General features: G+C 47.8%; 1 non-coding gene across 1 annotated transcript; it reads left to right on the top strand.

Annotated features, from left to right (window-relative positions):
* Window positions 1–8,381: 8,381 nt before the first annotated feature.
* On the top strand, window positions 8,382–8,545 carry LOC127586144 (U1 spliceosomal RNA). The gene has a single exon (XR_007958649.1). It is a non-coding gene; the product is annotated as a U1 spliceosomal RNA (small nuclear RNA).
* The last annotated feature ends 1,069 nt before the right edge of the window (window positions 8,546–9,614 follow it).

Consider the following 9,614-nt stretch of genomic DNA (forward strand, 5'->3'; position numbering starts at 1 on the left):
ATGTTTTGGTGAGTTATTGAAATGTATTTTGTGGATGGCACAGACTGCAGCCTGGCTGCACTAGTACAGGATGGGTAAACATTTTGGGTGGTATGTCGATGCCATTCAGTGAATGTCTACCTTCTTAAAGTGTTGTTCCTCCAAATAAGTGCAGCACAACTATCACATACCTGATGCTATCAAGGATCGTCACCCTAGTCTTGCAGGTCACCAGCTCTTTCCCCTGTGTTTGGACCAGGACACAGTGTAGTCTGTGAAAGACAACTTCAGGCAGAAAATCAACTGACCCATCAGTGAGCAAGTTATTGGTGAAAAAAAATTGCCACTTGATTGGATCTTCAGCAAAATGTTCCATCACTCTGCTGATGGTTGGGAATAGTGCGATTGGATTGGATTTGTCCTGCTTTTTGTAGGCTCAACATGTCTGATTCAGATTGTTGGGGCTTTGGGATTGAATATTTGGAGTGTCAGACGATCAGCAATCAGCAAGAGAGCAAAAGGTCCTCAGGTGGGTGAAACATTATCTCCACGTTGCTGACCAGTATGGTGTTGCCATTTGACATAACTACAGTGAAGGCCAGATTATGAAGCAGCAGATGTTAAAGTGCATCTGTGGCACTTGCAGCAAAGCCCTGTAAGAACTGAGTGGGAAATTGTAGCCTTTAGTGGGGGTCAATCTGTCAAACACTGAAGCATTAACGATCTGATAAAGGATGACAGGAAGTCCAGTGGATAGAATTCATGAATAACTGCAGTTTGATGGGGTACTTGAGGGTCAGAGGTAATATTCATGACATAAAGCCATACAGATAGATAATGCACCCGTCAATGAAAGTTAAAGCCCCACTGGGAATGTGTTTGTATTCCAAAGATGCAACAGAGGTGGAATCCTGGTTCCAAACTAGTTCACTTTATAAAGTTTCATCTGTGAGATGATTAAAGCAGGGCCGATTTCACGTTGGACAGTGGGCACTTTGTAAGTTGGCACTGGAGTGTAAAGTACCTACCCATAAGGTGCTTCTGTTCCGGACTCTCCGGGGAGTCTGACCTGCTCCTGGTGTGAATGAGTTCACTGATCCTCCTTCAGTCAGTGTTCTGGTGTCCGTCCACTTCTGAACTGGTTGGATTGCCTTGTGTGTGGAAACTGAGCCTCTCCTCTAGCCTGACCACCCCTGGATCACTCCGTCTGTACCTGTCCCTCGTCCTGTAGATCTGTCAGATCTGTTATCTGTAGATCGGTCAGCAGGTTACTGTGAAACAAACAGTTTTAATGCTCTTGTTCATTGCTCTGTAGAATCTCGGGGGAAATTATTTCGTTTCTTGCTGTGGCTGTCTGGCTGGAACATTCCATCCCTTGTTGTCGTTCAGATTGCCCTCATTTCCTGGAGTATTACTGAAGGTATGCGCACAAGAACTCTCCATTGATGAGAAACCGATCAGTTGGACAAGAGGCGGCAGGAGGGTAAAATTCCAATAATCTGGCACCCTCGGCACGTCAGTGCAGCCGGGCTGGCAGATTTTCCAGACTATTGGATATTACACATAAGATAAGATTTCTTTATTAGTCACATGTACATCGAAACACACAGTGAAAAGCATCTTTTGCGTAGAGTGTCTGGAGATATTAATTCCCCACATACTTTTAATTCACTTTTTTTTTAAGATGTTACACAGTAGTCCAATAAATTTTCCAGCGAACCAGGTGAGTTTAAAAGGAGTGTGAGGAAACAAGGACTGGTGGGTTCAAAGGGGATGTGGGGAATGGGGCCCTGGTGGGTTTAATGTGGGGAATGGGACCCTGGTGGATTTGAAGAAAATGTGGGGAATGGGGCCCTGGTGGGTTTAGAGGGAGTTCAGGAATGGGACCCTGGTGGGTTTAGAGGAAGTGCGGGATCAGAAGCAGGTGAGCCAGGCACTGAGCCATTGGATACGGATGATTGGAGTCTCACTGCATGTCTGATGGAGCGGACGAGTGTGTCAGTCACTACATTGTGAGCTGCTTTCTCTGCACCAGCTGCATCCACACACAGCCTCACATCCCACAGTCAGGTGCAGGTGAGCCTGGGTTTTCCTGGAACAGTGGAGACTTTGACCCAAGGGGAGGCACAGAGGGTTTGTAATGGAGCACTTGTTAAATGGAGGTTCGGTGCAGAGTGGGGAGGTGCTGTCACTTAACTCAGGGCTGCTTGTGGTTCATGTCAATCTCAGGATGCTTTTAAAATGTTACCCAGTATTCAGTATGAAGAAAGTGTACTAATTAACAAAGATAACTCCTATGTTATTTCTATCTTTCACTGAAAAGACAGAAATAACATAGATGAAGTTGTGGAAGAACAGGTTGTGTGTTTGAACGTGGGAGTTTATGGTGAAGCGATCACGCCTGTGCATTGTGTCCAATGACAGAGGGTCTTTGGCCTCCTCTCCAGACAGGGAGAGGAGGAGGTGCGAAGAGCTGAATGACTGATCAGGATCTGAAGAGTTCAAACACCCGGATTGTTCCGGGAGCCACATTCCCGTTTGCAGCGGGATAAGAAGATTAGGGAAGGGTGTATGTGACAGAAGGATTGGTTTTCGAACGTGAGGCTCCATCTCACGGGACACCACGTGCGGCACCAGAAGGAGCTGCACCTTTGGGGGGGGGGGGGCTCCACCTGGACCACAGTTGGACCAGCGTCCCATCAGAAAGGGCCAACAATATCGTCACAAGGACCAGTAACTAGAGAAGGAAAGGGAGAACTCAAGCAACTTAAAGGGAAGAGAGCGGCCCAACAGAAATGATAATTTTGTGATGAGAATTAAAGGAAAAGTAAGGCATGTTAAATAACTAAATTAGAGGAGAGATCTTTTTCCCGGGGGGGGGGGGGAGGGGCTAAAAACAAGAGGGCATAAGTTCTAAGATCAGAGGCAAGAGATTTAAAAGGGACATCAGGGGCGGCAGCTTCACGCAAAGGGTGGTGCGTATTTGGAATGAGCTGCCGGAAACAGTGGTTGAGGTGAGCAACATTTAAAGGCCATCTAGATAAGTCCATGGACAGGAGAGATTCAGAGGGCTACGGGCCAAACACGGGCAGATAGGACTAACTCACTGGGCAACACAGTCGGCACGGACGAGTTGGGCCGAAGGGCCTGTTTCTGTGTTGTGTGACTCTATGGAAGAGCTGGGTAACTGAAACATAAGAGTAGAAAGGCTGGTTATAGTGTGTGGCTCAAATGTTCTTCAGGCAAACACATAGAAGTGAAAGGAACAATCTCAATGAATTACAAACACACATTCAAGCCTTTGGTTCACTGAGGGACGGCTGAAAGAGGGTCAGGATGGGGAGGTAAGTTTGCCGGACCATACAGTCTGTGGGAAAGACGGGGAGAATATGAGAAGTAAACAGGCAATGGAGGGTTTGAGAGTAGAACTGAGTGGAAAGATTCATCGATCTGGAAGCTGTGTTTAGGCCCCATGGTATCAGCTGTGAAATGGCAGAATGTATAAATTCAGAAACTTATACACTCATGCAGCAAAGGTGTGGTGGTTTTAAAGGGGGATTATAACTTTCACAGATTGGAATAAGCAAATGGTATCTCATGACTGAAAGGTAATGAATATCCAGAGAGTGTTCAGAATTGTTATTCACAGGAATGGAGTAGAATTTGCAACCAGCAGTGTGTGGGCCTCACTACTGCCCTCTGCAGGGTGAAGTGGATGACCAGGTGGCCTGGGTAAAATACACTTCTGGGGCAATCTTTGCAATGAGAGCTTGGAGAGGAAAACTAGTCAGATCCATGGTGATCCTCAAGACAACTCTCACCCTGCCCTGCTTTCCCCCAAACTATCCCAGTCTGATCTAACATGACTTACCTCAATCTAAATTAATACTTTACACCCTTTCGCCTGCATTCAGTGAGGAAGCTCTCCCTGCACCTCCTTTGATCTGGCACGGAATCTGCAGGCAGATTCCACACTATAAGTGTTGGGGAACTGCTGTAAATTCCTGCTTCCATTCTCGTCCTGCACTGACACGCCCAGCGGAGAATCCTGAGAGAAACTTCACTGGATTTCTGGGTTTGCACTGGATTTAGTAACAGGTAATGAGACTGATTTAGTTAATAGTGAAATGATAGAAGACCATTTATGTAACAGAGGTCACGATTCACAGTAGTGTTTAGCAGGGAGAAAGGTGGAACGGCTACTGAGATCTGATGAGAAAACCAATTAACCTGTTAAAGCAACAGGCAGAGCAGGAGTTCAGAAAGGAATTCTGTGCGAAACGGCCCCTCTACGGGACAAGTATTTTGGTTGCCAAGAAATGACTAAAGGTGGAAGTGAAAGCGACTGCAGATCCCAGCGACTGAGAGATGCAAAATAAGGCAAAAGCTGATAAAACAAATCGTAAGAGCTACAACAGGGAACCCAGAAATATAACTTGTGGGCAATCTCAAAATCAACACAAAAAGAACGACAATAGTGAGGAACAGAGATTACTGTGGTAATATAATGAACAAAGTTTAACAGGAATCGGTCAGTAAACAAAAATCAGTAACAGTTTGTCTCTGTCGTCCTCCCCACGTCCCTGGGGACAGAGATCCCTCCTCTCCTCTGCCGTAACTCCCCCAGTTCTGAAACAAATGGTACGGACTGATTGACATGAATTCCCGTTTCTTTGGCATATATCCCCTAAGGCATCCCACGCAAGTCCACAGGAAAAGAACAGCATTCCAGACATCCCAAGAGTCTTGTGTAAGTAAAATCACAACAATAAAGAAAATAATGGCACAATAGCTGAGCAAACCACCCCCCCCCCCCCCCCCGGACCTGGTGGTTTACATCCCAGGGTTGTAAAGGAATTGGATGAGGACACTGCAGATGTCCTCATTCTAATTTTCCAAACTTCTCTCAATTCAAGAACCATTCAGCTCATTGGGAAGTGTGCAAGTGTCACCCTGCTGTTTTACGAAGAGAAGAGAGGGGGAACTCGGGGAATGATAGAGCGCTGTGTAAAACATTCATATAGTCAAACAGCAGGAAAACAGGCCATTCGGCCCACCCAGTCCACACTGACCAGTGGGCAACACCCGGACTAATCCCGTTTTGTTGAGAAATTAGGGCCAATTGTCTGAGGACCATGAAATGTTTTACTTGCTCTGAAGAAGCTGATGTGGATCTGTAAGGGTGAGAAATAACTGATGAATTTGATTGGAGTATTTGAAGAGGTAACTTAAGGAGTGAACGGGGGAATCCTGAAGGGTGTCGTTCATCTCAATTCACTGCAGGCATTTGAGAAGTTCCACCATGGGATGCTGCTAATTAAAGCTGAAGATCAGGGAAGTGAAGGCAAGTTACTGAGTTACTGGAGATTGGCCCAGCGACAGGGGCTGGTGTGTGAGAATAACCGGCAGAATGTGACTGGGTGTCCCACGGGGACGTGTGTGGTGACTGCAACTTTTCACCACACCAATTGATAGGGAAAAAATTTCATGCACAGGTAAGTGACTCTTTAAGCAGTATGGATGGTGATATTAAATTATAAAGAGATATTGATAAACTCTCGTTGGTAAACAGTGGGACAAATGGATTTCAGTTGAGTTACACGTGAGACGTTTGTCCTAAGGATGAAACAGAATGTCCAGAAGTAGTGGACACTGACCTAGGGGTCCATCTACATGACTGCAAGGTCACGGGAAGTGACCAACAACGACGGGAAGGTTAATGGAATTCGGGCCTTTAAATCCAGAGGAGTGGGTTACAAGGGGGTAGAAGTTATGTCAGAGACATACAAAGCCCTGGTCAGACTATAGTTGTGGGCCCACATCACGGGGAGAAGATGTTGGAGTGACTGCAGCATAGATTGCCAAAACACTCCCTGGTTTCATGGGTTAACACACCAGGAGACATCACACAAACCAAGGTTGCTGCTCAGAAATGAGAAGCTTAAGGGGTGATTGATGGAAGTTTCCAAGGTCACTTATGGTAACCGATGGGGGAGGTAGAAACTGTTTCTGTCACCTGGGAGTTCAGGAGTAACGTGTTGGATCTTTGGTCCAGGTGTTGTCATTGCTCTAACAGTTGTTCTGTACACGGTGTCTGCCCTGCTTTGGATCATGTTTGCACTCATGGATATTCCGAAGTTATCTCATCCACGTGTGAAGATGGGTAAGGAGCAGTTCATTTGTTGTCTAAAATTTTCACCATTAGTAATGAAACAATATGCTCTAAATCCCCACACCATCTGTACCTGGCAGGTTTTTGGATCTTCCTGGAATTTAGCGGAACTATTGTGATCACCATCTGCATCATCATCCTCAAGGGAAAGGTTTTGGCAGGTGAGTGAGTTTACCTCATTACCGTTCCCACCAGTGCAAACGACTGTGTTCTCTTCCGAGTAATCAGCATGTCCTTTGTGTGCTGGTGGACTGTGAGCTTCAGATCATCACCAAACTTGGATATAGTGCACTTGATCCCCTCATTCCCAATCATTGATTGAGACTGTGAAGAGCCAGGAGCCCATCACCCACCCCAGCAGCAGGCCACTCGTCACCCAGTCCCGACCCAAAGGGGACGTGTACGACTTGGGAACCATGTGTTGATCCATTGGAACCTGTTGGTCATTACCTGTTTACCCTCGTGTCTTCATATGAAAGTCCCTGGACAATGGGGGTAAAGGTGTCCCCAATGTCACCCTCCTCCTGATGACCACCTTCGTCTGTGGCTGCATCAGGCTGTGCGTGGAACCCAAGTACGTGGGCACCAAGTGTCACTTCGTACCGAGGTTCTACCTGTCTTGGCTGTTGCGAAGGATGGGCCTGGCCCCATGGCCACACGGCGTCCCAGTCAGCTGGACGCTGCCGCGCTACCTGTCTTTCGTGGAAAAGTTCTTCCAGACCAATACCTTTGACCGCAAGTCCAGGAGGTAGTGGTCAGCACGGAACATCCTGCAGACATTGCAGGAGAAGGACTCGATGGATACTGTGGGGTGGTTCCCTGAGCAGACTGTCCAGACCATCTGGCAGAATGTCTCATCGCCAGAACTCACCAACAAGCACCAAGACCTCGCTTGGCTTGCGGTGAGAAGGGCCCTCCCTGTCAGATCCTTCCTGTATGGTTGGAACCTCACTCCCAGCGCGCATTGCCCCCGGAAGGACTGCGCTGGGGACAAGACGGTCATCCACCTCTTTGCGGGCTGTAGGTTTGCGAGGAGGGTGTGGCGAAAGATGCAAGGGTCCTTGTCATGGTTCATCCCCAGCAGCAGCGTAACAGAGGATTCTCTGATCTACGGGCTGTTCCCGGGGACACACACAGAGACATACATCAACTGCTGCTGGAAGGTCATCAACTCGGTGAAAGACGCCCTTTGGTCTGCCCAAAACTTGTTGGTCTTCCAGCACTGCGAGATGTCTGTAGGGGAATGCTGCCGGCTGGCACATTCCAGGCTGCAGGAGTACGTGCTGAGGGACGCACTGAAGCTGGGTGCAGCCAACGCAAAGGCTCGGTGGGGAAAGACGACAGTTTAAGGTTCTTCTGCCACTGGAGAGGGAGGGGCGGGGACAGGGAGAAAGCCCCTAAATATTGTAAATACTGGACCGGGTAGTTTCCAGGGATCCACACGTGTGTTGTTTTCTATATAAAAAGGTAACACTAATGAATGATCTGTACAAAAATGTAAAGGTTTGCACTGTTTTGTAATTGTATATAGTTTCTCTTTTATTATGAATAAAGTTTATTTTGTAAAAAAAAGTTTTCCCCTCGGTCACGGCCAAGTCATGCCACGGTCTTTATTCAGATTTAAGGCCCCAGTTTTAGATGGAATGGAATCATATCGGGGTTTTTACTTCAATTCTGGGTGTAATTGTGCATGGTTTCCGAGTTACACAACAGCACGTTTCCTCAATGAACCCTCATGACACTGATCCAACATCAGAGCTCTCACACACTCCAAGCCCTTGCTTGGATGACGGCCTCCAGAGCCCTGACCCTGTGTGAGCCGAGCTCAAGGGAGCGCTGGCTAAGCCCGGTCTGTGGGTCCCGGCCGGACAGGACGAGGCGGGGTCTGCAGAGGCTCAGAGAGCGGACGGGAGCCCCGGACCGGCTCCCAGCCCCACGCCCGCGATTTGTGAATGAAACCCTGGGGCGGTGTGACACCCAGCGGGGAGCCGCGGCACTGCAGGGCGGCCGCTTCCATTTAAGGAAGATATGCAGATACGGAGGGCGAAAAGAAAGCGTGAAACGGGGAAAGGTAACACTAGGAAGACGGGAAAGGCAAAATATGGAGCTATGTGTTTCTCTAGTATGATTGTGGGTAAACAGAAGCAATGTAATGTTTGACAATGTGGCTCGTGTTGATGTTAAGGGGTGATGCATGTGGCTGGCTGGGTGAGCGGGAGCGGGGTAAAGCATACTTACCTGGCAGGGAACCGTCGGTGATCAGGATGGCCGAGGTTCCAGGACGAGGCTATCCCATTGCACTGCGGGTGTGCTGACGCCTGCGATGTCCCCAAATGCGGGATACTCGACTGCATAATTTGTGGTAGTGGGGGACTGCGTTCGCGCTCTCCCCTGGTCACTCATCTAAAGACAGAGCTCATTCATCCGTTCATTGCTTTCTGGTTGTAGTATATTCGCTATATATTCTACGTTATTTTCCAAGCAGTGTTATTCTCGTGACACGGCGGCGAATTGTGCCGGCAGCTTTAATCAGGTCGTCTTCACCAACCGGCTTTTCCAGTTGCTTGAAATTTCGTCCAAGTTACCTGCTGAGAGAAACTCCCAACTGTGCTTTGGAGTTATTCGTTCACCCCCTCCCCCCAGCTGTCTCTATTGTCACCCGGACAGTGACAACTCCATCAGTTGCAACAGCAGAGAAGGAAGTCTCATAGCATATCCTGTCCATAAAGAGCACGCCACATTGGACCCTGTCCCCATAGCCCTGGAGCTTCTTTCCTTGGTACTAAATGCAGGCTCCATTTTGACTGCTAGCATTGAATCTGCCTCCAGTACAATCTCTGGTGGTGCAATTGAGACCCCTAACCGCTCGTTCTGTAAAACAAAATGTTCTTCCTGTCACTTTTGGATATTTTTCATCACATATTCCTAGTTTCTGATCATTTCACACAAGAAAATAGGAGCAGGAGTAGGCACTCGCTATTCAACTTGACCATGGCTGATCGATCCCAGGCTTTCCCAGTACTAGTTCCTCATAGCATCCAATCTCCTGATCTTTCAAAATATATTTACTTCCGCTTTAAATACTTGCAATGATCTGGCATCCACAACTCTCTGGGGCAAGACATTACCCTCTGCAACAAGAAATTTCTTTGTACCTCAGTTTTAAATCTTATCCCTCATTTAAGGCTCTCCCACTAATGAAAACATCTCGACGCCTGGCAATTGGGAGGCCTTAAAAAGTGAGATAGGGAGAGTTCAGGCTCAGCGTGTTCCTGCTGGAGTGAGGGGCAAGGTGGGCAGGATTAGGGAACCCCGGTTGATGAAGGATATTAAGGCACCAGTCAGAAAAAAGGTGTATGCCAGGGGTCGGCAGCTGGGATCAAAAGAATCCCCTGAGGAGTATCAGAGATGTAGGAGCACACGAGTGGGGAAATCAGGAGGGAAAAGGGAGGGCAAGAGATAG

The sequence above is a fragment of the Pristis pectinata genome, chromosome 34 (genome assembly GCF_009764475.1).
Source record: "Pristis pectinata isolate sPriPec2 chromosome 34, sPriPec2.1.pri, whole genome shotgun sequence".
Lineage (NCBI taxonomy): Eukaryota > Metazoa > Chordata > Chondrichthyes > Rhinopristiformes > Pristidae > Pristis > Pristis pectinata.